At 40.4% G+C, this 6,240-nt stretch overlaps 1 long non-coding RNA gene across 4 annotated transcripts; it reads right to left on the reverse strand.

The window, feature by feature from the left end:
• Positions 1-2,317: 2,317 nt before the first annotated feature.
• On the reverse strand, positions 2,318-5,372 carry LOC127915648 (uncharacterized). Of its 4 annotated transcripts, none has more exons than XR_008091491.1 (3): positions 5,300-5,372; positions 4,165-5,237; positions 2,318-2,718 (listed from the first exon to the last, which is right to left on the reverse strand). It is a non-coding gene; the product is annotated as an uncharacterized LOC127915648 (long non-coding RNA). The 4 variants fall into 4 exon arrangements; XR_008091495.1 differs by having other exon boundaries at positions 4,165-5,175; positions 5,238-5,372; XR_008091494.1 differs by having other exon boundaries at positions 4,165-5,051; positions 5,176-5,372.
• Between the last annotated feature and the right edge of the window lie 868 nt (positions 5,373-6,240).

Consider the following 6,240-nt stretch of genomic DNA (forward strand, 5'->3'; position numbering starts at 1 on the left):
TGATTGTTTATTTTTTGTTTATTTTTTATTTCTCATGCAAGCGTCATGGAATGATCATTCACAATGCTTATACAATAACCCTAACCACCCCTTCCCCCAACCATAACCTTAACCACCCCAACCTTAACCCCCAACTCCAACCATAACCTTAACCCCTGACCCCAACCATAACCTTAACCACCCCAACCTTAACCCCTATCCCTCCTGCCTTACCAGCAGTTGTGGAAAAATAACTCTATTGTCTTACTTGAGGAAAGTAGAGATACTGTCCATTAATAGAAAAGGACTCCAGTAGACCTAAAGACACTGTCCATTAATAGAAAAGGTCTCCAGTAGACATAGACACTGTCCCTTAATAGAAAAGGACTCCAGTAGACCTAAAGACACTGTCCATTAATAGAAAAGGACTCCAGTAGACCTAAAGACACTGTCCATTCATAGAAAATGACTTCAGTAGACCTAAAGACACTGTCCATTAATAGAAAAGGACTCCAGTAGACATAAAGACACTGTCCATTAATAGAAAAGGTCTCCAGTAGACATAAAGACACTGTCCATTAATAGAAAAGGTCTCCAGTAGACATAGACACTGTCCATTCATAGAAAAGGACTCCAATAGACATAAAGACACTGTCCCTTAATAGAAAAGGTATCCAGTAGACATAAAGACACTGTCCCTTAATAGAACAGGACTCCAGTAAAGGTGAAAGTCACCGAGTAAAATTCTAAATGTATAGCTTTAAATATATTTAATTATCCAAAGCAAACCAGATGGCACCATTGACATTTTAAAAATTATTTTATTTTGTATTTTTAGATAGCCAGGGGCACACACTAACACTCAGACATCCATTTACAAAGGATTATGTTTGACCAGGAATGTTCTCTTAAGTGGGTGAATTGGACCATTTTCCTGTCCTGCAAACCAACAAATGTTACTAGTGCTAGTACTAATGCTAGTATTGCTACTGATGCTAGTAGTGCTAGTACTGCTACTGATGCTAGTATTGCTACTGATGCTAGTGTTACTATTGATGCTAGTACTACTACTGATGCTAGTAGTGCGACTGACGCTAGAAGTGCTACTGATGCTAGTGTTACTATTGATGCTAGTACTGCTACTGATGCTAGTGTTACTACCGATGCTAGTACTACTACTGATGCTAGTAGTGGTACTGACGCTAGTAGTGGTACTGACGCTAGTAGTGCTACTGACGCTAATAGTGCTACTGATGCTAGTACTGCTACTGATGCTAGTACTGCTACTGATGCTAGTACTACTACTGATGCAAGTACTGCTACTGATGCTAGTAGTGCTACTGATGCTAGTGCTAGTACTGCTACTGATGCTAGTGCTGCTACTGATGCTAGTGCTGCTACTGATGCTAGTGCTGCTACTGATGCTAGTGCTACTACTGATGCTAGTACTACTACTGATGCTCGTACTACTGCTGATGCTAGTACTCGTGCGGTATATTGCTGTATATTAGTCTACATAATGTTAACCATGCTGTATAATCTACATAATGTTAACCATGCTGTATATTACTCTACATAATGTTAACCATGCTGTATATTACTCTACATAATGTTAACCATGCTGTATATTACTCTACATAATGTTAACCATGCTGTATATTACTCTACATAATGTTAACCATGCTGTATATTACTCTACATAATGTTAACCATGCTGTATATTACTCTACATAATGTTAACCATGCTGTATATTACTCTACATAATGTTAACCATGCTGTATATTACTCTACATAATGTTAACCATGCTGTATAGTCTACATAATGTTAACCATGCTGTATAATCTACATAATGTTAACCATGCTGTATATTACTCTACATAATGTTAACCATGCTGTATATTACTCTACATAATGTTAACCATGCTGTATATTACTCTACATAATGTTAACCATGCTGTATAGTCTACATAATGTTAACCATGCTGTATAATCTACATAATGTTAACCATGCTGTATAGTCTACATAATGTTAACCATGCTGTATATTACTCTACATAATGTTAACCATGCTGTATAATCTACAATGTTAGCCATGCTGTATAGTCTACATAATGTTAACCATGCTGTATATTACTCTACATAATGTTAACCATGCTGTATATTAGTCTACATAATGTTAACCATGCTGTATATTAGTCTACATAATGTTAACCATGCTGTATATTACTCTACATAATGTTAACCATGCTGTATAGTCTACATAATGTTAACCATGCTGTATAATCTACATGATGTTAACCATGCTGTATAATATACATAATGTTAACCATGCTGTATATTACTCTACATAATGTTAACCATGCTGTATAATCTACATAATGTTAACCATGCTGTATAATCTATACTCTGATATTGGTTGCTGGATTCCTGATAATGCATTGTTCCAATTGTTTCATTCCCCTTATTCTCCCCTTTAACTATTCCCCAGGTCATTTCAGTAAATGAGAATGTGTTCTTAGTCATCTTAACTGCTAAAATAATTGTTATCATTGTTCTATCTCATGACCTGGATAATATAACTGTATCCTGGTCCTATATGGTTCAGCTGGTATTATCTCATGACCTGGATAATATAACTGTATCCTGGTCCTATATGGTTCAGCTGGTATTATCTCATGACCTGGATAATATAACTGTATCCTGGTCCTATATGGTTCAGCTGGTATTATCTCATGACCTGGATAATCACCAATTACTTTGCAGACAGAGTTCAGTGTGTCAAATCGGAGGGCATGCTGTCCGGTCCTCTGGCAGTCTCTATGGGGGTGCCACAGGGTTCAATTCTCGGGCCGACTCTTTTCTCTGTATATATCAATGATGTTGCTCTTGCTGCGGGCGATTCCCTGATCCACCTCTACGCAGACGACACCATTCTATATACTTTCGGCCCGTCATTGGACACTGTGCTATCCAACCTCCAAACGAGCTTCAATGCCATACAGCACTCCTTCCGTGGCCTCCAACTGCTCTTAAACGCGAGTAAAACCAAATGCATGCTTTTCAACCGATCGCTGCCTGCACCCGCATGCCCGACTAGCATCACCACCCTGGATGGTTCCAACCTTGAATATGTGGACATCTATAAGTACCTAGGTGTCTGGCTAGACTGCAAACTCTCCTTCCAGACTCACATCAAACATCTCCAATCAAAAATCAAATCCAGAGTCGGCTTTCTATTCCGCAACAAAGCCTCCTTCACTCACGCTGCCAAGCTTACCCTAGTAAAACTGACTATCCTACCGATCCTCGACCTTCGATGTCATCTACAAAATGGCTTCCAACACTCTACTCAGCAAACTGGATGCAGTCTACCACAGTGCCATCCGTTTTGTCACTAAAGCACCTTATACCACCCACCACTGCGACTTGTATGCTCTAGTCGGCTGGCCCTCACTACATATTCGACCAGACCCACTGGCTCCAGGTCATCTACAAGTCCATGCTAGGTAAAGCTCCGCCTTATCTCAGTTCACTGGTCACGATGGCAACACCCATCCGTACTGCACGCGCTCCAGCAGGTGTATCTCACTGATCATCCCTAAAGCCAACACCTCATTTGGCCGCCTTTCGTTCCAGTACTCTGCTGCCTGTGACTGGAACTTGTTCTGCTGAAGTTGGAGACTTTATCTCCTCTCCAACTTCAAACATCAGCTATCCGAGCAGCTAACCGATCGCTGCAGCTGTACATAGTCTATAGGTAAATAGCTCACCCTTTTTCACCTACCTCATTCCCATACTGTTTTTATACTGTTTTTATTTATTTACTTTTCTGCTCTTTTGCACACCAATATCTCTACCTGTACATGCCCATCTGATCATTTATCACTCCAGTGTTAATCTGCAAAATTGTATTATTCGCCTACCTCCTCATGCCTTTTGCACACATTGTATATAGACTGCCCATTTTTTTCTACTGTGTTATTGACTTGCTAATTGTTTACTCCATGTGTAACTCTGTGTTGTCTGTTCACACTGCTATGCTTTATCTTGGCCAGGTCGCAGTTGCAAATGAGAACTTGTTCTCAACTAGCCTACCTGGTTAAATAAAGGTAAAATAAAAAAAAATAAAAATAATATAACTGTATCCTGGTCCTATATGGTTCAGCTGGTATTATCTCATGACCTGGATAATATAACTGTATCCTGGTCCTATATGGTTCAGCTGGTATTACATGGTGCTTTGCACGGCCATGGTTCAATTCCCGGGACCACCCATACATAAAATGTATGTACATATTACTGTAAGTCACTTTGGATAAAAGCGTCTGCTAAATGACTTATTATTATTAGATCATAACTGGTCTGCTCTATATCTATAATATCTCCACTGAGGTCCATTTCATAGTTGGCATCATTACCTGTGAAACCATACAGGTTTCTGTCTCTCCTTTTCCTCCGTTTTGGTCCATATGTATCAAAGTTGTCGGAGTAGGAGTACCATTTTAGGATCTATATTGCCTTTCAGATCACACTTAATAAGCTGTTATGGACAGGAGGGACCTGAGCTACTCTGAGACCTTTGATATGAACAAGCCCCTCTGTATTCATATGCTCTGTACAGTGATGCTTACAGCTCCACCTTCAAACATAAGACTGAATGTTTTGTTCTGCTCTGAAATGTCTTGATGCTTACAGCTCCACCTTCAAACATAAGACTGAATGTCTTGTTCTGCTCTGAAATGTCTTGATGCTTACAGCTCCACCTTCAAACATAAGACTGAATGTCTTGTTCTGCTCTGTACAGTGATGCTTACAGCTCCACCTTCAAACATAAGACTGAATGTTTTGTTCTGCTCTGAAATGTCTTGATGCTTACAGCTCCACCTTCAAACATAAGACTGAATGTCTTGTTCTGCTCTGAAATGTCTTGATGCTTACAGCTCCACCTTCAAACATAAGACTGAATGTCTTGTTCTGCTCTGAAATGTCTTGATGCTTACAGCTCCACCTTCAAACATAAGACTGAATGTCTTGTTCTGCTCTGAAATGTCTTGATGCTTACAGCTCCACCTTCAAACACAAGACTGAATGTCTTGTTCTGCTCTGAAATGTCTTGATGCTTACAGCTCCACCTTCAAACATAAGACTGAATGTTTTGTTCTGCTCTGAAATGTCTTGATGCTTACAGCTCCACCTTCAAACATAAGACTGAATGTCTTGTTCTGCTCTGAAATGTCTTGATGCTTACAGCTCCACCTTCAAACATAAGACTGAATGTTTTGTTCTGCTCTGAAATGTCTTGATGCTTACAGCTCCACCTTCAAACATAAGACTGAATGTCTTGTTCTGCTCTGAAATGTCTTGATGCTTACTGTTTGCTTTACGATGCAATAAAACAACTAACACAACCTTATCCTGTGTGTTTAATTCTTACCCATAAAACTCCCTTTCTGGGGCTTGATTCAATCCGTAACGCTGAAGATCCGCGTTAATTGCACGATTGAAATGTAAACATAATTTCCGTTTGAGCTGAAATATGCAGCATTTACCATGAATGCAGTTTCCGCAAATGCAGGAACATGACCTTTTTAAAGAGCAACTGAAAACGGACTGTGGCATTTATATAAATCAGAAACATTTATTCTGGTGTCTAAATGGTTTTCAAAGTGGAAATAGGATCACAAAGTCAGTCTCGTCTAAAACGTAGTTTGGAACCTCAGTGCTTTGTAACGTCCCTCTGTTTAGATTATGTTTATAGTAACTGAGGTCTGGGGTTCGAATACTTTAGTTTCCCTTCAGTCAGAAGGATGCTGGTATTACATGGTTCACATGGCATCCCACTGTCTTGCTACTGTAAAACATGGAACTGCGACCTGTACGCTCTCGTTGGCTGGCCCTCGCTTCATACTCATCGCCAAACCCACTGGCTCCAGGTCATCTACAAGTCTTTGCTAGGTAAAGCCCCTTATCTCATCTCACTCGTCACCATAGCAGCACCCACCCGTAGCACGCGCTCCAGCCGGTATGTCTCACTGGTCACCATAGCAACACCCACCCGTAGCACACGCTCCAGCCGGTATGTCTCACTGGTCATCCCCAAAGCCTATTCCTCCTTTGGTCGTCTTTCCTTCCAGTTGTCTGCTGCCAATGACTGGAACGAACTGCAAAAATCACTGAAGCTGGAGACTCATATCTCCCTCACTAGCTTTAAGCACCAGCTGTCAGAGCAGCTCACATACAGCACATAGCCCATCTTTAA

This window comes from Oncorhynchus keta, chromosome 35 (assembly GCF_023373465.1).
Source record: "Oncorhynchus keta strain PuntledgeMale-10-30-2019 chromosome 35, Oket_V2, whole genome shotgun sequence".
In the NCBI taxonomy this organism is placed as follows: Eukaryota; Metazoa; Chordata; class Actinopteri; order Salmoniformes; family Salmonidae; genus Oncorhynchus; species Oncorhynchus keta.